Here is a 24,017-nt window from a genome sequence, read left to right on the forward strand (position 1 = left end):
TGAAAACCCTATAAATTCCTAAACCTAGCAGGTGGATCTACTAATGCATGATGTTTGTCACATAAATCATAGATGAATAGATGAATAACATAAAATATAAATAAAACCAAAACAATGGAGTTCCAAGAGGACTCTGAAGGAGTTCCTCCCTTCTCCCCTCACTACGAACAATGAATCAAATAAAGCTTAGATAGGGTGTAGCCGTCAACAATTACTTAGAAATAATATAAATAGGGTTTCTAGTTGTCCAAGGGTATTCTGGTAATTTAGGGTTGCTTCTGCGCTTCAGTCGGTCATAAAATATGCTCGGCCCGCATTCTGGCATCCATATTGATCGATGTGAAGAGTTCTGCATCGATCGACATATGTTCCTCTTCTCGACAGCTTTCTCTCGCGAGGCAGACTAACCACTCCTCAGTAAAACGGACATAACCTCTGCTATAGGATGCTGATTGAGCTCAAACCGGTGGTATTGAAAATCTAACTCAAATCTCTATCTTGTGTCAAAATATGAGCTCAATCTAACGGTCGGAAGGTCTCCATCCATAGTTAGACATCTGTCACGTCTGTGCAGTTCTGCACCTCAAAAGACTCCAAAATCACCATATTTCTCCAGAACGTACCTGAACCTGTAAATACTCTAAATAGACTCTATATAATAGTAAATATATATTAAAACACTTGTAGACCATGGCTGAAAGTGGGTAAAATCAATGATCTATCAGAAGTTTTTCTCTAACCTTCTAGACCAACTCTCGTTGTTATCTAGTCAGTTAGATGACGCTGGCTATTTCAGGTATTGAGGGTAACAGTTGGTTATATCAATTAATCCTAAGATCTAATATGAGGGTGATCAATCCTAATTTTAGCTTTAAGCTCAACAAGCATGAAAGAACAATCAAAACACCTTTTTAACAGTCTTATTAGCAACACATACTTTCAACCTTTACGAGAAACCTAAATCTAACAATTGGGTTTACTCAGACATATTCATGAGAGACAAAGTCATGATGGTTTGAATAAAACTCAAATGAAATATTGAACACAGAAAGTAAGAGTAATAGAAATAAAGGAGTTCAAGATCTTCTTTGTTATACAGTCTCAGATCTATCTCTCCAATCCTAAGTTCTTCTAATGGTAGCCAAAGTGCTTCTTCCTAAATATAGGTCTTTAGGCCAGTCTACCTCTAACATGATACACAACCCTAGTACATATAGCCTCCCAGACGTCTAAGGGCTTAGGTTGCAATTAATAAACTTTTTGGGAATGAAGTCTTCTAATTTCCTTATTAATCATCGAGTGATCCAATATCGATCGATGACGCTGAAGGGCTGTCGATCGATTTTAATAGGCTCCGGTCGATCGATATTGCTCTTCAAGCGTCGATCGATTCTCTACACGTAAAAGTACTCCAAAGTGTCCCAAAAGCATCATTTCCTTCTATCAAGTAACTGAACCTGTAATTACTTTGAAAAGACTCTAAAACTTGAAAAATATATCTTAAAACACTTAAATACCATGACTAAAAATGGGTGAAATCCATGGTATATCATCATTAATTCTTCACTTCACAGATGGCGTCAGGAAGTACAGAGTGCGCAGCAGATGCTTCTCACAGCCATTCTCAAAGGTTCGCGCACTCCTTATTGTTGAGATGATAGACAAAGGAGAAGAGTCTATGGAGGAGGCTTTCACACAAGAATGAAAAAGCTTCAGAAAGCAGACATTCAGACTTGTTTTGGAGCATGTTCTCATTCTCATCCGAACTAAATCATATCTCCAAAGTCAAGTTAAATGACTATAACAAAGCGCTGAGTGGGAGGCAACTCACTATTAGGTAATTTCATCGAGTTTAGTTTAGATTATTACTGATTTTTGTTTGATATTTATTCCAAGTAAAAAAAAATGAACAGTGACAACGACACTATAGCAGAGGTACTGTTCATCAAAAACAAAAAAAAAAAGATCTAAGGTCCACGAGTTCTGCACCAGCATCGATCGACGGCTGGCCAGCGTATTGATCAACAGAGAATCACATGTATCGTTCGCCACTAAACTGTGTTGATCGATACTCACATCAATGGCAAGTATACTCGCGAAATTTTGTTAACTTTAGTATTTATGGTTTATTTCCCCACCAATCTTAGACTATATATCGCTAGTGACAGTGTTGTTTAAGTTTGGGGGAGGTTCTACTAATATTGTGTTTTAGTTAGGTATTTAGAAAAAAAAAAAGAGATCCGAATAGACGATTATAAAATCAACCAATGAGAGCATGTCGATATCGATCGACAGTACATCACCTGCAGCGACCGATGGTAACTCCTTCCCATCGATCAACACTAAACCCGGTCATGTATATCGTTCTAACTTGTTAAATTGTGTACTTATAATTAGTTCTCACCATAACCCCGACTGGATATACACTAAGAAAGTGTAATTTAAGTCTGGGGGTATGTGTACTGGTATCTAGTTTATTGTGAGTCTTATCAAATGTTTTCAAAAACAAAAAAAAATATTTTTATCAAGTCAAAAAGGGGATTATGATCAAATACAATTGGATTGCTACTCTAATCACTCTCTAGCACCATCTAGATTTACTAATTGCAGGATGTATTAGATAGAAACACCGCAGTGTATCACGTAATTCTAACATCAACACCTGCTGAGAATGTCTGGAGAAACCAAAGCTGACTTCCAACCTTAATCTACTCTACTTGCTTGTTTTGGGGCTTGGTATACATTGGATAGGAGTCCTTCTGCAAGTCTGGAAGGTAAAAATCTGTGTGCTTTTGGTTCCCTTCTCTCTCTCTCTTCGGCATCTTAAGATACAAAAGATTGAAATGATTTCCTGGAAGAAACAGAGGGGTATGACTGTCTTCTGTGACCCCATTATTCTAAGTCTGAAAGGAATGATAACACATTGTGGAAACGAGGGGTAAGAGTGTCTCATGTGATCCCGGTATTCGCTACACTTTGTCAAATAGATCTACAAAAGTAGACATGCCAATAAGATGAATAAGATGGACTGCATTAACATCAAGATTCAGAGAACAGAGAAAAAGAGGGAAGAAAGGAATCAGAGAAGACTACATGTGTGTTCAGAAACTTGCTTGAGTAAGATTCCATATCCCTTGATCGATACTCTCTACTAGAGATGTCAAGCTAACCTGTGGCCCGCGGGTCCAGCACATATAGGCCCATCACGGGGCGGGTCTGGACACCGAAATAATGTCCATCAAAATTGTGGGTTTAGCGGGTCCAACCCATGCGGTTTGCGGGTGAGCAAATTGAACCTGTACTGGGTCTGCGGGTTTGCGGGCTGTCCGCGCAAAGTGAACCATCCCTTCTCTTCAATCGACTTTCATTCAGTGTTTCTCATTGTAATAACCCTCACGAGCAGATATAATTTTGGTCAAGAAAATTCTTTAAGATCAGTTTGAAGATTGATCGATCAGAATTTAAATAAAAATCGACACGGTGAATTAATCTCGACGGGGCTGTCTTTTGGTCGAAAAACCATCTCTTGATGGTTCTGGTCGAGTGTTAATTATTATCGTTGATTTTTATTCATGCTGGGTGAGTTTATTCAGAGCAGGACGAGATTCGAATGATGAAAAATATTTAGTCGAAACAGTCCGGAAAATATCGACAAAACTCTTAAAATTATTTCTGAACAGTCACATGCTTTGCACCTTCTAGCCTACTTGCTTCCTCAGTAATTAGGTCACATGACCTACACCTACTTGCTTGCCTGCTTGCTCATTAGAAGACACATGCTGGTCACAAGCTACTTGCTTCAGCTGCTTGTAGCTTTCTTCATGGGAAGGAAAAGTTCAGCTGCTTGTGCTGCTTGGTGTGCTGAAGCATGTCACCAGCTGTCTAACCTCATCTTTGTCTTTTGTGGGAGCAAACCCTCATCTGAAGCAACTCCTTATGATATAAAATACCCTCTTCTCTCCTCTGGACGTTCATAACCTGCAAGAAAAACCAGAGAAAAATTCAGAGAGAAAGAGAGAAAGAAGAGAGAAAAATCTGTGAGAAAAGATTCATGAAAAATTCAGAAAAATATTCAGAGAAGAGGAGTGAGCATGGACAACTCTTTCTCACCATCCTGTGACTTTAATCAGTGAGTTTTGGAGTGTTTAAGAGCTGAAGATTTGGTGTCCTGAAGTTGAGAATCACCTATGTTCTTCAGCCTTTGATTTTGATCGGTTAATTCGTGGTTAGCTTGAAGAGAGACAACCAGTCAAGTTTAATTAGTTGAGTAAAACCGATGGCCAAGGAGAGTATTCGGATCAGCCGGATCCTTGTGATGGTTCTGAACCGAGAGTGATCCAAAAGTGAAGTGTGATTAGCTTGAGCTCGAGTCTAGTCTTCCTTAACCAATCTCATGGATTTAAAGGTGAGTCTAGATAGATGATGAATGAATTATGAATGAGTATGCATGATTGCATATTGAATATGGTTGATTAATTAAGAATTAATCATGAATTAATTAAGGAATAATCATTGATTAATTAAGGATTAATCATGGATTAATTAAGGAGTAATTATGGTTTGATTGATTAAGTATTATTCCTTAATCTATATTTATATATGAAGTATGTATCTAGTTTAAATACTTAAGAATAAGCAAGAATAATTCTTTGAGGTTATCCCGAGCCTTAGTACTTGTTCTCAAGCACTAATCAATAAGTATTCTATTAATAAGTGTGAATCATGTGAAGTCTTATTGTATACTCACTCTCCCGAAAGTCCCGCATTGCCGTGAATTGGTCCTGCGATATGGATCAAGGTCATGAAGACACGATGATGGGGTCGCACCCTGGAGGCCGTGTAACTGCATGCAGCGTTGGATGTTCTATCTTGGAATATCTGATGGAGATGATGGTTATATTTATTCCCTGTTAAGCTCGGTTAGCCTTGGTGGTTTTCCGGGTTTAGCATATATATATATATTAAGAGTATGAGTTATTGGCGGGTATCGTGGAGGTGATGTTTAAGATAGATTCACATGGATGGATTGAGAGGCCTTATATTAATTAGGGAATATAATTCCACTGCATTCAAATGGTGTCGATTGCTCGGGATACTATTGATATGTGTTTGGGTGTGGGATTAGACTCACTGAGTAAACTAGTTACTCATGACTCATTTGATATGCAGGTAACCAGTAGGTGGGAGACCTTTACTCTAGGACGGGAAGGAACGGTATTAGCCAGCGGTAGTTTTATTATCCTTGCAAAGTCATTTTGATATATCTTATGAATAAGATTTGTAGACCGAAAACCTCGAGGTTAATTTATAACAAATTTTGTAAGATGATTTTGAATGATATATAAATAATGTTTTTTTTTAAAGTACGGGTTCCATATGATATTAGTCCTTGTCCGGACGAACTAACTATCAGGTATTGCTTTCTCGGGTTGAAAAGCCTAGAGTGGTATCCGATAGGAGCGTTGGTGTTCTTTGATTGTTGGTCTAAGGCGATCGGAAGTATTCTGAGAACCTCAGATCGACCATCGAGGAACATCGACCGTGTCATTTCCGGTCATCTATGATCGGGGGTGTCACAAAGGTGGTATCAGAGCATGGTTATACGATGCTAGAATGGGACTTGTTTCAAATGTTTTTTGAGTCAAAATGAGTCGCAAGGATAACTAGGATATGCTGGCTTGTCCCTTCATTTTAGGATAGATAGTCATGGGTAGTTACCTAACAGTGATATTTCATAGTAGAAGCACCGAGACAAGCTTGAATGGATGGAGCGTACTTACCGAGGTTATTATCATCATGATCAAGTTTGCTACCCTCATGGTGGGGTTCACTACCTTCCTGCTAGAAGTCAATAACCTCATGCCTTCCTGCCGTTTTTCTGAGTTTTAGTGGGGATGCTAATACTTTAGAGAGATTTATGGGATATAATTGATACATCGAATACATCTCCGGACTCGTGTGTTATCGATGTCAAGGTGGGTGTTGTTTGTGATCCGGTTCAGAGCGATTCGACTACACTTGATCACATAGATGCACTTATTATTCCGGTTTCTCAAGTCTAACCAGCTCATGCTAAGACGTACAAGCACCACAGCCATACAAGCATGATTTCTTAAGCATTTGTTTCAAGCTTAGCGTTGGAGGAAGAGATGGTTTGACTGTATTACAAGATGATGGAAGCACCAGAAGCATTCTGTTTGCAACGGAATATCATGAAGCTTATGATGCAAAGAAGAAGAAGTTGGGACCATAAGATACTGAAGAAGGACTAAACCGTTAGAAGTATACTTTGGCTTGAGGCAGATTTGGGATCCAACACTCAGAGCAGAATATTCACGTGGCCGTTGTTCAGAGAATTACAAGAAGGATTTGGCAGCAAGCTATTTGGAGATGAACGCTATGAGTTGTTGGTCGAGAGTCAAGAGTTACTTCAGAGAGTTGAGTTCGAGTTGGACAGATTTCATGAGTTCAGGAAGTAGTATTTTCTACACAAGCATCGAGATACGTGGTCGAGTGAATTGGATTCATCGATTATGGTTTGGAGAATAAGCAAAAGATCATACGAAAAATCTTTGGGAACTTAGCCAAGAATTTTGGAGTAGATAAAAGACCATGGAGTTTCAAAGCTTCGAGGAGATGTTAGAGTATGACGTGAATGTTAAAGAAGCTATTATTGCGGAAGAGGTTAACCAAGTCATGCAGACCGTTTATTTTCCAACCGCTGCAGATCAAAGGTCAGTTTCAAGAAGTGAGTTAAGTAAGTCGTTGGAGATGATTTTGGGTGTACATTTCATCAGATCAAGATCGAGGACCTTGAGCCGTTATGGTTGTGACTAGCAAAGACAGAATGGTCGTGATTGTCAAAGTTTGGGAAATCCTGGAACGTTTGCATCATTCGCGCTTTGGTGGTTCTTGTGAAGAGTTAGGAATTTAGGTTACCCTTCCTCATGAAGTTACCCGATCTACGTTACCTATACCTAAGATAACACTTGTTGAACTAGTCCGATTTTCCTTACCGTTAGTCCACATCCAAGTGTTAGGCTATTTGGGTAGAGCCTACACTTTATAGTTGCCTGGACCGTCAAAACCTCTGAAAAGGTCCAATCACAGGTTTGCTTCTTATCCCATTGCGTGTTGTGTGCATTTTAAAAATTTATGAATGATTAAATAAATAAGTGAAGGAGTGATCAAGGTGTCGTATGAGACCTTGCCTATGGACGGAATTTTCCGCCCATATTGTGTTTGATGCGGGAATAACACATAGATGTAGTTCTCGGGTAGTGTCATTGTTTTAGGAAGGATTCACTTTAGTGAATTCAAGTACACTGTTCTTATTCGTGGAAGTACTGGCTGCCATTTAGAGTTATGGTATGCCTTCGTATCCCATCCCCATTCCTTAGTACTTCCATTAGAGCGGTTTGTTTCTATCTAGAGTGAGATTGGCTATCTAGTTATCGAGCTCAATTAGGATGTTGTTGAGGAAGGAAGTCTTTGAGAGAAGACCAGTTACCGTTGGCCTGCAATGGTATTCTACTAAGTGTTGGAGCCTCGCTCATATCAGTCTGGAGAGTTGGGAACCTTTTGGGAAATGGTGAAGTGGCGTATTCCATTATCATCATAATTGGGCGGAGAGAAAATAACAAGAAGCAGAGTATCGAGGACAGTTAGATAACTAGGGAACATGAAGCTATGTTTAAGAAAGTGGAAAATTTGTTGACATCCAAAAGTAACCCGTCCAGTATTCTGGTTGAACCTTGATTCGCTGCAATTGCCTAGGCATCTATCCAAGTGGTTCTAGCCAAATTCAAGTAGCAGTCAGAAGATTTGTTTGGAGAAAGGTTTTGTTCGACTTAGTTATTTTCTGTGGAGTGTACCCATGTCAGTGGTAAAGAAGAAGAACCAGAGTTTGCGGTTATGTTCGAGTATAAAATCAAGGACGTGACCATCAGGGTCAAGTATCAAGTTCTAGAATTGAAGAATGGTTAAGATCGGTTGCAAGGCGTAGTTTTATTCCAAGGACGTTTGATGGACGCTTCACGTTGTAGTAAATATTTCTGCACGGAAATTGGAAGTTAGATCCCTTAGTCAGTAAATGGAACAAGGAGTTGTTGCATATTTACAAAAGATCGCTACTACTACATAATGGTCGTACTCAATTTCAGTTATCGAGATTCGAAGTTCTGTGGATTGGCCGGTTACCATCAGAAGTTTGTTCAAGAGTTAGAAACCATATCCACCAATGAGTTGATCGACTGAGAATGGTGTTACCTTGGAATGGAGTAAAAGTATTGATGAAGTATGAAATTAGTTAGAGGAAGTATCTACGTCTATGCATATCTTAGACTTGCATGAGCCTAACCAGCCATATACTACTACATGGATGTATTATGTGTTGGTCTAGGTGAATGCTAATGCAAGACGATATGGTAATCATTTATGCATCAAGGAAGCTAAGGAAGCATAAGGAAAACTATTTGATGCACAAGTTGGGGTTGGTGGCAGTTCTGTTGCACATCAAATTTAGTGATCATTTCAATATGGGGAAAGGATGCAAGTTTTCACTGATCAAAGAAGCCTAAGGAAGAGCAAATATTGCTGCTTATGCTTTAAGAGGAAGTGATATTAATGATGATATGGAGTAGGATCTCAAGAATCATGAAGCGGAATTGGGAGTGATTTATTTTGCTGCCTTATAAGGAAAGAATAGAGAACCTTCAAGATTGCAAGTAGAAAATCAAGATAGCTTATTCATTCGTATTTGAGGAACTCAGCTGAAGGATGAGAATCTAAGGAATTCATAGAAGGAACTGGGTGAAGAGAATTTCGAAGAATAGTATGAGGACTGTGTCATGTACAAGTTCATAAAGTGGAGATGTGGGAGAAGGAATCCAAATTCAACCTAAAATTAAGCAGATGTGAAGTAAATCCCAAGGAAGATTGAAGAGTGCAAGGAAAAAGGTATAACCATAAGGCATATGGGGATGCTCAAGTTGTTAAGAGATCAGAAGATATATTAACAGAGAAAGTGTGAAGTCATCATACAAGAGTACTTCGTTGGTAAATCAAGTTTGGTATAGGCGGACTTGTTGATTCCTCAGTTACTAGACAGAAGAAGGAAATCAGAAAGTAATAGAACAAGACTTGGATATGCGAAATTTCAGTGAGATTGAGTCGTTCAGAAGTTTTTGAAGAGTATCTCAGATAGATAAGAAGGGTATGGAATACTGTAAGGGAAATCATTTCTGGAATAAGTGTGTTTGTGTGTATTTGAGATTGGCACCCTTGGTCTGAATCATGTTAGCGTGATTGATCGTGCATGTTCTTGTTTGATTGTTGCACGGTTAATCAAGTTAACATTGACCAGACTGGAGATGTTACATTCACGTATGGCACATCACCTCACGTTCGAAATTTCATGTTGCTGTTATGGGAGAAAGCCAGATAAAAAAGGTTGAGAAGTGATAATCTATAGATACAAGATTGTTAGAAAAAGTATGCAGACCGCAGTTGACAAGAGTTGTGCAGAGTAAAGAATTTGGTTATCTTGAAAGTGGCTGCTCATAAAAGAAAGGATCGGTTGGGAGAATCAAGGGATCAACCATGAGTTGTTTTGATATGGGCAGATTAAGATAAGGTCAGAGCTAATATCCAGAACTCCTTTCAGAGACTGTTCAGTAAAGAGTGTACAGTTACGTTTTCAGAATTCGGGGACGAATTCTTTTGAGGGGGGAAAAATGTAATAACCCTCACGAGCAGATATAATTTTGGTCAAGAAAATTCTTTAAGATCAGTTTGAAGATTGATCGATCAGAATTTAAATAAAAATCGACACGGTGAATTAATCTCGACGGGGCTGTCTTTTGGTCGAAAAACCATCACTTGATGGTTCTGGTCGAGTGTTAATTATTATCGTTGATTTTTATTCATGCTGGGTGAGTTTATTCAGAGCAGGACGAGATTCGAATGATGAAAAATATTTAGTCGAAACAGTCCGGAAAATATCGACAAAACTCTTAAAATTATTTCTGAACAGTCACATGCTTTGCACCTTCTAGCCTATTTGCTTCCTCAGTAATTAGGTCACATGACCTACACCTACTTGCTTGCCTGCTTGCTCATTAGAAGACACATGCTGGTCACAAGCTACTTGCTTCAGCTGCTTGTAGCTTTCTTCATGGGAAGGAAAAGTTCAGCTGCTTGTGCTGCTTGGTGTGCTGAAGCATGTCACCAGCTGTCTAACCTCATCTTTGTCTTTTGTGGGAGCAAACCCTCATCTGAAGCAACTCCTTATGATATAAAATACCCTCTTCTCTCCTCTGGACGTTCATAACCTGCAAGAAAAACCAGAGAAAAATTCAGAGAGAAAGAGAGAAAGAAGAGAGAAAAATCTATGAGAAAAGATTCATGAAAAATTCAGAAAAATATTCAGAGAAGAGGAGTGAGCATGGACAACTCTTTCTCACCATCCTGTGACTTTAATCAGTGAGTTTTGGAGTGTTTAAGAGCTGAAGATTTGGTGTCCTGAAGTTGAGAATCACCTATGTTCTTCAGCCTTTGATTTTGATCGGTTAATTCGTGGTTAGCTTGAAGAGAGACAACCAGTCAAGTTTAATTAGTTGAGTAAAACCGATGGCCAAGGAGAGTATTCGGATCAGCCGGATCCTTGTGATGGTTCTGAACCGAGAGTGATCCAAAAGTGAAGTGTGATTAGCTTGAGCTCGAGTCTAGTCTTCCTTAACCAATCTCATGGATTTAAAGGTGAGTCTAGATAGATGATGAATGAATTATGAATGAGTATGCATGATTGCATATTGAATATGGTTGATTAATTAAGAATTAATCATGAATTAATTAAGGAATAATCATTGATTAATTAAGGATTAATCATGGATTAATTAAGGAGTAATTATGGTTTGATTGATTAAGTATTATTCCTTAATCTATATTTATATATGAAGTATGTATCTAGTTTAAATACTTAAGAATAAGCAAGAATAATTCTTTGAGGTTATCCCGAGCCTTAGTACTTGTTCTCAAGTACTAATCTATAAGTATTCTATTAATAAGTGTGAATCATGTGAAGTCTTATTGTATACTCACTCTCCCGAAAGTCCCGCATTGCCGTGAATTGGTCCTGCGATATGGATCAAGGTCATGAAGACACGATGATGGGGTCGCACCCTGGAGGCCGTGTAACTGCATGCAGCGTTGGATGTTCTATCTTGTAATATCTGATGGAGATGATGGTTATATTTATTCCCCGTTAAGCTCGGTTAGCCTTGGTGGTTTTCCGGGTTTAGCATATATATATATATATATATATATATATATTAAGAGTATGAGTTATTGGCGGGTATCGTGGAGGTGATGTTTAAGATAGATTCACATGGATGGATTGAGAGGCCTTATATTAATTAGGGAATATAATTCCACTGCATTCAAATGGTGTCGATTGCTCGGGATACTATTGATATGTGTTTGGGTGTGGGATTAGACTCACTGAGTAAACTAGTTACTCATGACTCATTTGATATGCAGGTAACCAGTAGGTGGGAGACCTTTACTCTAGGACGGGAAGGAACGGCATTAGCCAGCGGTAGTTTTATTATCCTTGCAAAGTCATTTTGATATATCTTATGAATAAGATTTGTAGACCGAAAACCTCGAGGTTAATTTATAACAAATTTTGTAAGATGATTTTGAATGATATATAAATAATGTTTTTTTTTAAAAGTACGGGTTCAATATGATATTAGTCCTTGTCCGGACGAAGTAACTATCAGGTATTGCTTTCTCGGGTTGAAAAGCCTAGAGTGGTATCCGATAGGAGCGTTGGTGTTCTTTTATTGTTGGTCTAAGGCGATCGGAAGTATTCTGAAAACCTCAGATCGACCATCGAAGAACATCGACCGTGTCATTTTCGGTCATCTATGATCGGGGGTGTCACACTCATCGATTCCTGTCTGAAATCGCCTTCCAATTCCATTATTTTTTTGATGTGAGCTCTTGCATGTGCATTCTTGAGTAGAGAAAAGGGATGAAGACGATTTATGTTCTTCAATGGAGAGAGAAATATGCAAAAAGTGGCCAATGGAGAATTCTGATGCGGTTCTGTTAATTGTCTCGTCATCAATGCTTGCGTTTTTTTAAGAGATTCAAAGAAACATATTTGGAGTTTAAGAATCTGTACGAGGGTTGGAATGAAATAACAGGTGAATGAAAGTCTTTGTGTATTCTTGGAGAAAACTCTCATTACGTGTGTTTGATTTTGTGACATGTCTAGTGCTAATACTCGTTTTTGATAACTGTTGTTGAAATTGATACTTTGTCTCTAAATCTCTTACAAAATTTGTGTCTGTTTTTGTATGCTTGCTTCATAAACTTAATACATTCTCGCCAGAGCCGTCGAAAGGTAACTATCACTCGGTTTCAGTTCTGTTTTTGCTTCTTTCTTAACAGAAGCCACAAGGAGAATAAACACTTGCACTTCTTTCTTATGAGTTAAATAAACATGTGCGCTTCTTACCGATTGACAAAACATATACTGTGTTAAATGTGTGTTTGAGACATTATTATTATTATTAGTAAACGTTTTGTCCAAGAATGTGTTGCTTGTAAACATTAAAGATTGTATTTTGAGACATCATTAGTAGACGTCTTGTTGCCTGTAAACGAGTCTTAAGAGTTGAGACATTATCACAATTCTAAACGAGTCTTTAGCTGTTGAGCTTGTGTCTCTCTCCTCTTTGCAGGTAACCCGCGGGCAACCCGCAAACAAAGTAAACTAGGTGGGGCGGGCTTGGACAAGACTTCTCTGGCCGCAACCCGCCGCGGGCCAACCCGCACGGTCTGATGCGCTGACGGAACCCCCACGGGTTTGTCCAGGTGGACGCGGGTCAACCCGTCTGACAACTCTACTCTCTACACATCTATATTTATGCAGAAATGAGGTCAACAGAGGGGTACGTCAGGCGCTATCAGTAGTGTTGTGTGATTGTATGGTATGGTGACTAAGCTAGTGTGTAGTATATTTAAAGCATCCAAGGTGAGTAATGATTCACTTCCACCTATCATATTGCAGAAGTGAGAGTAGTGATTTTAAGTTATGTGAGTCCCTGCTGTTTTCAAACCTCTTTCATAAGACTGCCCTATGTGTTTTGCTTGAGGACAAGCAAAAGGTAAGTCTGGGGGGGTTATAGGCCATGGATTTTATCCAGCTTTAACCATGGTTTATAAGTGCTTTAATATATATTTACAACTATATAGAGTCTATTTAGAGTATTTACAGGTTCAGGGACGATGTGGAGGAATGTGGTGGTATTGGTGTCTTTTGGAGCCTTTTGAGTGCAGAGTTGCACAGACGCGTCAGATTTTTAGCTATGAATGGATACCTTCCCACTCTTAGATTGAGCCCATCTTATGACAGAAGATAGATTCTTTAGTTAGATTTCCAATTCCACCAGTCTGAGGTCAATCAACATCATGTAGCAGAAGTTATGCCCGTTTTACTGAAGAGTGATCAGTCTGCCTCGCGAGAGGAATCTTTCGAGGAGATGAAGGACTGTCGATCGATGGTGCACCCTTTCCATCGATCGACGGTGATGCCAGAATATGGGCCAAACATATTTTATGACCAACTTAAGCCCATAAGCTACACCAAGTTACCAAAATACCCATGGACGACCAGAAACCCTATTTATGTATTTCAAAGCCATTGTTGACGGACACGCTTTTTTTATTATTGTTCTAGGTTAGGAGAGAAAGGAGGATATCCTTCAGAGTCCTCCTGAAACTCCTTTGGTTTTTATGTCTATTCTATTGTAGTTTTATATCTATTCATCTATGATTTCTATGACAAACTTCATGCCTGAATAGATCCATCTGTTAGGTTTCGGGTTCAAATAGGTTATGAGGGATTAGCCCGAAATATAGAATTGCTAGATTGTGATATTCATCAATAGGATGTTCTAACTACTTGTGTTCTAGAGTCGCGAACTAGAACCCTGATCTTAGAATCATTAGGCACAAGTGATAGCTTGGTCTTTTCTCTGAATATATCCTCATTGAACTAGGATTGTTAGAAACAAGTGATAACTGATCTAGGAACCCTAGTGAATACTTCATCAACCCGCGCACAAAGCTTGCTAGAAGCGTGTCAGTCGATATTCCAATAAAATAACTGATCGACGTCGTGAAAGGTGTATCGATCGATATTCCTCTAGAATCATCGATCAACACTTTCTAATTGATCTACAAACGATTATTGAGATCATTAGATCTAGTTAATAAACAAATCTAGAAAGCGAACACTGATCAATTTGTTCTTATAAGTATTGCGCTATTTAATATATTGCATACAACAATTAGTCTCTATATCATTATAATCATGATTACCTGAATAGAAACCCTAAATGTAGCAACCATCCTTCCATCAAACAACTCAATCAATCAACTGAGCAACTACCTTGCTCACCACTGCTATTTACATTTAAACTATTAGTCTAGCTTAATCATATAACTATTAGATATTTTGTGTGCCCTAGGTCTCTGTGAATTCGATCCCTAAGTGCACAACTCGACCTCTTATTTGAGAGAGTATAAATCACTCCTTAGGATAATTTGAGTGATATCATCAATCCTACAAATTCTAAAACTAGAAATGGGTTTCCTCCCATTCAGCTCTTATTTTAACTTTTGAGCTTGACTAAAGATCTGATATGTCTAATGATCAGGAAGGCCTAAACGTAAAGGCCTAAATGTAAAGGCATGCTACTTGGCGGTTTAGCCCAATAATGTTTCACTCATTGTCCATTCACTGTAAATTCTTCTCCTTTATTATTTATAAGTGTAATGGCTCCATAAGGTTTGACATCCACAACAGTGAAAGGACCTGACCAACAACATCCGGGAAACAGCGTAAGCCGAGAGTTATATAACTGCAATTGATCATTTGGTTCGAAGTGTCTGGAGATGATCTTTTAATCATGATATGCTTTAGTCTTCTCTTTATATATCTTCGAGCTCTCATAGGCTAAGTGTCTGATTTCATCCAGCTCGTTAAGGTGCATGAGTCTCCTTTCGGCAGCTAGTTTAATGTCAATTTAATAATTTTATAGCCCATGCTACCTTGGGTTCTAGCTCAACTGGTAAGTGACAAGATTTTCCATAGAGTAGGTGAAATGGGGTTGTTCCTAGTGAATTTTTGAATGCAGTCCGGTAAGCCCAAAGTGCATTGTCCAGTTTTCTAGACCAATCTTTCCTAGAGGTTCCTACAGTCTTTTCTAAGATTTCTTTGATCTGTCGATTTGAGACTTTTACTTGTCCACTTATTTGTGGATGGTAAAGTGTAGCAACTCTATCGTGCACTCCGTTCTTCTGCAGTAATCTGTCAAAAACTTTGTTGATGAAATGGGAATCACTGTCACTTATGACTAATCGAGGAACTCCAAATCTCGGAAAATAATGCTCTTGAAAAGCATGCTAACTACAAATGCATCATTTGTTGGGGAAGCTACTGCTTCGACCCATTTGGATACATAATCAACAGCAACTAGGATGTACTTGTTCCCGTACGAGGAAGGGAAAGGACCCTTGAAGTCTATCCCCCAGCAATCAAAGACTCCTACATCTAAAATAGATTTATGTTGTCCATTTCATGTGTTTTGCTGATTTTTCCTCTTCGTTGGCATCTGTCTGTCGTATTGTGCTACGAATGCATGAGCATCACGAAACATGGTTGGCCACCAGAATCCTGCTTGAAGAATTTTTGATACCGTTTTAAAGGTTGCAAAATGTCCAGTGTAGTCGGATCCATGGCATTGGAATAAAATATCCAGAATTTCTGTTTCGGCAACACAACATCTATATATCCCGTCAGAGCAATGTTTGTAGAGGTATTGTTCATCCCAGTGATATCTCCTAACTTCTCTCAAACTTTTTTTCTTGTATAACCCTTTAACTCTTCAGATTCTACGTCAGCAGCTAGATAGTTTACTATATCAGCATACCAAGGTCTATCCCTTAAACTTCTTTCGACTGCATGCACCCCCCGACTTAAACTTCTATCTCCGAGAGAATCGTCTTCATGATGCAAGGTGTTGCAGGCTACACTGACTTTTATATCAGTAGTGATGGTTATAGGGAAAGAGTCTTGGTCTTGATCATCAGAAGTGTCAATCGACATAGCATCGCTGGTGTCAATCGATGGGTTCTCATATGTAAGACATACGTTACCAACGAATGATGAATCTGTTTGGTAAACATTCTCTGTCGGTAAGAAATCGTCGATAGGGACATCATCCTCTACTCGAATTTGGGAAAGGTGATCTGCGACTTCGTTCTCTACTCCTCGTTTGTCCTTAATCTCTATGTCAAATTCCTGGAGTAGTAGGATCCACCGCATGAGTCTTGGTTTCACGTCTTTCTTCTGCATCAAATACTATATTGCAGCATGGTCGGTGTGAACAATGACTCGAGGACCGACTAGGTATTGGTGGAATTTTTAAAATGCATAAACTACATCAAGTAGTAATTTTTCTGTTGTTGCATAATCCTTTGTGCCTCACCGAGTTCGACTGGCATAGTAAACATCATGTAACTTTTTGTCTGTCTTTTGGCCTAGAACTACTCCTACAGCGAAATCGCTCGCATCACACATAATTCCGAAAGGAAGATTCCAGTCAGGTGCTTGCACGACGGGGGCAGTTATTAAGGCTTTCGTTATTTCTTGGAATGCTTTTGCGCATTTTGGTGTGAAGTCAAATTTGACTTCTTTGCATAGGAGGGCTGTGAGTGGTCTGGCAATTTTGCTGAAATCCTGTATAAACCTCCTATAAAATCCGACATGCCCGAGAAAACTTCTCACATCTTTTACGTTTGTGGGTACAGGTAAACCGGTCATTACGTCAATTTTGGCTCGATCCACTTCTATACCGGCAGCAGATACTTATGTCCAAGGACGATTCCATCGTTAACCATGAAATGGCATTTCTCCCAATTTAGAACAAGGTTCTTTTCTTCACATCTTGCCAAACCTTTACACAGGGTATCGAGGCAGTTTTTGAAACTAGATCCATAGACTGAGAAATCGACCATAAAAACTTTCATGAAAAGTGGCAGGGGCATAACAAAGATCGAATGGCATTCTACGGTATGCAATGTTCCATAAGGGCATGTAAAGGTGGTCTTTTCGTGATTGTCAGGATGTACAGGGATTTGGAAAAATCTGGAATATCCATCGAGAAACCAGTAATATTAGTGATTTGTCAATCTTTCCAACATTTGATCAATGAAGGGTAAAGAAAAGTGATCTTTTCTGGTGGCAGCGTTATGCTTCCTATAATCGATACACATTTGATGTCCAGTGCAATTCGCATAGGAATGATTTCGTCTTTATCATTCTTCACCACTGTAATACCTTGATAGCACTCCAATTACCCTAAGGAGTGATTTATACTCTCTCAAATAAGAGGTCGAGTTGTTGTACTTAGGGATCGAATTCACAGGGAGCTAGGGGACCTAAGAAATCTAATATGATTTGTTAAGCATGATGTTTTAATGATTTAAATGTCAATTTCAGTTTTTTATCAAGCAAATGTTTGCTCAATTGATTGGTTGAAGATTTGGTGCCTAAAAAGAAATAGCTAGACTTAGGGTTTTTATTCAGGAAACTTGGGATTATAATCCTACAAATGCCTAATGAGTTGCATGCATGATAATGTAAAGCTCAACTACTTAGTCAACAAGTCTATCAGCTTTCGCATGTTTGGACTTGTCTATTAACTAGATCTAATGATCTCAACTATCGTTTGTCGATCAATTAGAAAGTGTCGATCGATGATCCTATAGGGATATAGATCGATTCACCTTTCGCTCCGTCGATCGATTATTCAATAATGATATCGACCGACGCGCTTCTAGTTAAGCTTTATGCGCGGGTTGAATGGTAACTTACTAAACTCACTAGATCCGCTCTCGCCTTACTCATAGCAAGAAACTTAGCTCAGTTAGAATGTTTTCAGGTTGAGAATGAAGCTCTCGCTTTTATCTATCAATCCGAGGGCAAGTTCTAGGTAGTTAATCTAGAAACATGCATTAATGAACAATCCTAATGACAATTACCACAACTCAGTAATATATAGTTGGGGCTAATACCTCCTAACCTATTTAAACCATAAATCTAACAATGGAACTAATCAGACATGGCTAAACAATTCATAACAACAATTAGGTTAGGAAACTTCATTAGAATAGTAAATAGATATTAATGGAGTTTGATATACCATGGATTTGACCCATTTTCATCCATGGTATATATGTGTTTTACTATATATGTATTATATATTCTATCCTATTAGGTATGTTTTCAGGTTATGGAGTATCTTGGTGTAAAGTGATGATTATGGAGCATTTAGGAGCTTAAAAGATATTTCATCCGAGCTGACCATTAGAGGTCGATACGAAGAAGAAGCAATCGTTCGATGCACATCCAGTGTCGTCGATCGATACAGAAGAGAAGCCTCGACGATTGGCTATTATGATCGATCGATGTACATCCTATACCATCGATCGATGTCGAGACGCGAGATGCGCGACTTGGTTCCAGCCGACTTTAAACCCAAGATTTCACCAAATTACAAGATTACCCCTAATGAGTTTTTAACCTAATAGTTATATACTTTCCTAAGTGTTAGGAGGCAAGGAGAGCTTTTAGCCACCACTGTATTCTTACTTTCAGCAAGAGAGAGAGAGAGTTTTAGGAGAGAAAATCATAGAGAGATTTATGATTGGAACTCCATTGATTCATCTATTCTATTCTATGCAGTTTTTATTGTGTTATGAATTGCTTAGCTATATATGAGTAGTTTACTTGTTAGATTCAGGGTTCAAATAAGTTAGAGGGATTAGCCCCAACTATAGATTTGCTGAGTTGTGATATTCATTGATGTTCTTAATGCTTGTTTTAGCCTTGCTAACTAGAACATGTACCTAGGAATTTGCATGTGTCAAGCATCCTTGATCATCCTGTCCTGAATCTAATCTGTCATGCTAGGACTGCTAGAGAGAGCTAACCGCTGATCTAGGAGACTAGTGAGCATTATCAACCCGCACCTAGGGCTTAGCTAGAATCTATCGATCGATATTGTCTTCTGACAATTGATCGATATTGTGAAAGGTGTATCGATCGATATCCATATAGGATCATCGATCGACAGTTTCTTGTGATCAAAAGACGACAGTTGAGATCCAAGATCTAGTTAGTTAACCAGTGAAACATTGCCATCGCTGATCACTGTGATTAAGGAGTTGAGCTTTAATATATCATGCATGCAACTGTTAAGCATCTAGAGGATTATAATCTCTAACACCTGAATAGAAACCATGCATCTAATATCTTCCAATAAAGTTACACCCCCAATCATCTTGTTAGTCGAGCAATAGACTTGCTCAATTAGGATAGCTATTTACTTTTAAACCATAAAACAACAAACACCTAGAATTAATAACCTGACAAGATTTAATAGGTTCTCTAGCTCCTTGTGGATTCAATCCCTAAGTATTGCAACTGGACCTCTTATTTGAGAGAGTAATTCACTTCTTAGGGTAATTTGAGTGGTATCAAATTTGGCGCCGTTGCCAGGGAGCTTTGATCGCCATTACATTTAGTGTTATTGATTCTTATTTTTTTCTCTACCCCCATTCTCACACAAAAATTTTTCTTATCTTTTCAGGTGCATGCGCAGCAGTACCAGAAGCAACAAGGACAAACACCTGCTATTCTCAGAAGATCCTACTCACTTGGAGCGCACGATCCGCAAAGACCAACGTTCCACATCGATTGACGCAGCAGCTTTCACGTCGACTGATTTTTGCATCCAACCGTCGACCGACACCCGACCTTCATCGTCGATCGATCTACTCCAGTCGACATCGATCGATACTACACCGCGTACATCGATCGATCATTAGTCGCGAAACATGGTTGCGATTGTTATTCTCAGACATGACGAGAATGGAAACCTGTATGACCAGGATGGTCATCTGTGTAATGCAACAGGTCAGAAACTAGACGCTCAGGGGAATGTAATCTCTGATACTGATGCTACAGAAGCTGCTCAACATGTAGAAGAGGCTGCTCGACCAAGGGCACTGGCTGACTACAATAGTCCAGATGAGTACTACGCCAACAGATCAGCTATTCAACTCCCAGAGATTCAGAAGCAGAATTTTGAGCTGAAGCCTCAGTACTACACACTCGTGTCGCAGATACCCTACTCTGGGTTACCGCACGAGCATCCTTTGGACCATCTAGAGAGGTTCGATGATCTTATCGCTATTATTCATATGGATGGATTCCCTGAGGACTACCTATTGTGCAAGCTCTTCAAGTATTCTCTGACTGGAGAAGCGATGTACTGGCTTAAGCAGCTACCCACATGATCTCTAACATCCTGGGCCGACATCAAGAATGCTTTCTTGCGAAACTTCTTCGATAAGGCATGCGATGAAGACTTGAGGAGAAAAATCGCTACATTCGCGCATGAGACTGGAGAGTCTTTCAAAGATGCGTGGATCAGATTCAAGTTCTTCCAGCGAGACTGTCCACACCACGAATTCAACGAAGTGCAACTACTGAGCACTTTCTTCAGAGGTATCGCCTTGAGGTATCAGATGGCTCTTGATATAGCTAGCGAGGGAAAATTCAACACCAGGAATCCGGTGGAAGCTGTGAGACTGATAGAAAATCTAGCAAACAGCAGCAGCACCAACAACACTGACTTTGAGAGGAAGAAGTGTGTTGCATCCCTAGGGAAGGAGCAGATGGACGAAGTTAGAGCAAAGTTAGATGTGGTTCATGAGCTTCTTAGGAAGCAGGTCTGCTCAGCTGAAGGAGAAGAAGCTGTAGACATGGAAGGAGAAGAAGATATGAACTACATTGGAGGTACTGGATATCAGAGGTCTGGAAACCAGGGTGGAAACAAAAACTTCTATGGCAATAGTCAGAGGAGTAACCATAGTTCATGTTGTGGTCAAAATCGGTCACGACGAAATCAATGTCTGAAAGTCCATAAAAATCAGCATGAACATTTTTACGAAAAGTAATCCTCGTAAAGATATCTTTACGAAGAGCCTTGCGGTAAAATCTTGTTCAAATTTCAATCGAACCACTAAGTTACGAAGGCAACAGACATGTATCCAAATCGGTCGTGGACAAGCTCGAGTATGGCAATCAGACCGCAGACAAGCCAAGCTCGATCGATACGCGGCGACCAAGCATGCACACAGCTCGGTCACTACGCGTCGACCAAGCATGCACACAGCTCGGCCGCTACGTAGCGACCGAACGTCCGTTCTGCTCGGTCGCTACATAGCGACCGAGCTCGAGCCAAGCTCGGTCCCTACGTAGCTACCGAGTGTCCGTCCTGCTCGGTCGCTACATAGCGAACGAGCGTCCGTCCTGCTCGGTCGCTACGTAGCGACCGAGCATCTGTTCTGTTTGGTCGCTACGTAGCGACCGAGCTCGAGCCAAAGCTTGGTCGCTACGTAGCAACCGAGCTCTTCCGAAACGTCGATACGACAGTCTATGCATTCTCGTCTATCCTTTGATGCTATCTTCCGAAAACCGTAGCAAACTCAGTTCATGTTTTCCGCCATTCTAAATCATCGATCAAACTTTGAGGTAAAAACCGCGGAAAGTCCGTTCTTTATCGAAAGAAGTCGCAATAAACGTTTCGAGTCGGAATACGGCCCAAAGGGACCTAAGACACGACTCAAGGCCCATCTTACGATTTCTTAACCAAAAGCCCGTAAACCGTAGGACGGTTTACGCTTGGTTCGCAAGAGAAAATAAATGTCAAGTTTCCGCGGATAAATACGGAGTTTTAAAGATAATTACGAAGATCGGAAAAAATGGAATATCTCCATTTTTTGCTATGACGGCCTAAGGGCATAAGAGTAAAAGCGTAAACCGACCTTGGAGCGAGTATATAAGGAGTCCTAGGCGAGAAGCATGGAGAGAGAACTTTTTAGATTCGGAATTCTTTGCACTTAGAAACTTTAGGCTTTATTCTCGACAAGTTCGGTTTCTATGACTGGCACTCAATTACTAGACGAACTCGCCCAGGCAGTTCGATCTCTTCTCCAGCTCTATCAATTGAACTACGTTTGGCTTGATCCTCGAAAGGGGTACGTAGGCAGCCTTTAACAAGGTTCAGTCCGAAATCAATCAAAAACCTTTTCTGTATCTATTTCGTCTTTTGTTATCGAGCTGTGACTCAACTAGGTTTGAGCTATTAGGCCGCTAGAACTTAGTAACTCGTTGACAGCCTTAGCGGCCAAAGCTTTTATGATCTCTTGTAATGATCGCAACGCTCTTACGCGGTCTCGAAATAAGATCTAATGACCACGCACACTGCTCGGTCGTTACGTAGCGACCGAGCACGCACACCGCTCGGTCGCTACGTAGCGACCGAGCACGCACACTGCTCGGTCGCTACGTAGCGACCGAGCACGCACACCGCTCGGTCGCTACGTAGCGACCGAGCAAGCACTGCTCGGTCACTACGTAGCGACCGAGCACGCACACTGACTCGGTCGCTACGTAGCGACCGAGCACGCGCACTGCTCGGTCGCTACGTAGCGACCGAGCTCAAGCCAACTCTCCACTCGCTACGTAGCGACCCGTAAGGCCTCAGAAAGGTCCTCCTTTGGGTTCTGTTTTGAATCCTCGTCGAAACGCTTTTCGTTTTGTCTCAATCGGAGTTTCCGTCGAGATTTTACGACGAAAACAAGTAGGACTCTTCTTGGCTCGCTTCCACTCGCTACGTAGCGACCTGTCTGACCTTCACTCGCTACGTAGCGACCGGTAAGGCCTCAGAAAGGTCCTCCTTTGGGTTCTGTTTTGAATCCTCGTCGAAACGCTTTTCGTTTCGTCTCAATCGGAGTTTCCATTGAGATTTTACGACGAAAACAAGTAGGACTCTTCTTGGCTCGCTTCCACTCGCTACGTAGCGACCTGCCTAACCTTCACTCGCTACATAGCGACCGGTAAAGCCTCAGAAAGGTCCTCCTTTGGGTTCTGTTTTGAATCCTCGTCAAAACGCTTTTCGTTTCGTCTCAATCGGAGTTTCCATTGAGATTTTACGACGAAAACAAGTAAGGCTCTTCTTGGCTCGCTTCCACTTGCTAGGTAGCGACCGAGCAGACCTTCACTCGCTACTTAGCGACAGGTAAAACCTCAAAGGGGTCCTCCTTTACATTCTCCTTTGAATCACCATCGAAACGCTTTTCGTTTCGTCTCAGTCGGAGTTTCCGTTGAGATTTTACGACGAAAACAAGTAGGACTCTTCTTGGCTTGCTTCCACTCGCTACGTAGCGACCTGTCAGGCCGTCAGTCCCTACATAGCGACCTGTAAGGCCGCAGAAAGGTCCTCCTTTGGGTTCTCTTTTGAATCCTCATCGAAACGCTTTTCGTTTTGTCTCAATCAGAGTTTCCGTTGAGATTTTACGACGAAAACAAGTAGGACTCTTCTTGGCTTGCTTCCACTCGCTACGTAGCGACCTGTGAGGCCGTCAGTCGCTACATTGCGACCTTTCAGGCTTCAGAATGGTCCTCCTTTGGGTTCTCTTTTGAATCCTCATCGAAACGCTTTTCGTTTCGTCTCAATCGGAGTTTCCGTCGAGATTTTACAACAAAAACAAGTAGGACTCTTCTTGGCTTGCTTCCACTCGCTACGTAGCGACCTGTCAGGCCGTCAGTCGCTACGTAGTGACCTGTAAGGCCTCAGAAAGGTCCTCCTTTGGGTTCTCATTTGAATCCTCATCGAAACGCTTTTCGTTTCGTCTCAATCGGAGTTTCCGTTGAGATTTTACGACGAAAACAAGTAGGACTCTTCCTGGCTTGCTTCCACTCGCTACGTAGCGACCTGTCAGACCCCCCAGCTCGCTACATTGCGACCTTTCAGGCTTCAAAAATCTCCTCCTTTGTGTTCTCTTTTGAATCCCGATCGAAACGCTTT

Source organism: Brassica napus, chromosome A1 (genome assembly GCF_020379485.1).
Source record: "Brassica napus cultivar Da-Ae chromosome A1, Da-Ae, whole genome shotgun sequence".
Lineage (NCBI taxonomy): Eukaryota > Viridiplantae > Streptophyta > Magnoliopsida > Brassicales > Brassicaceae > Brassica > Brassica napus.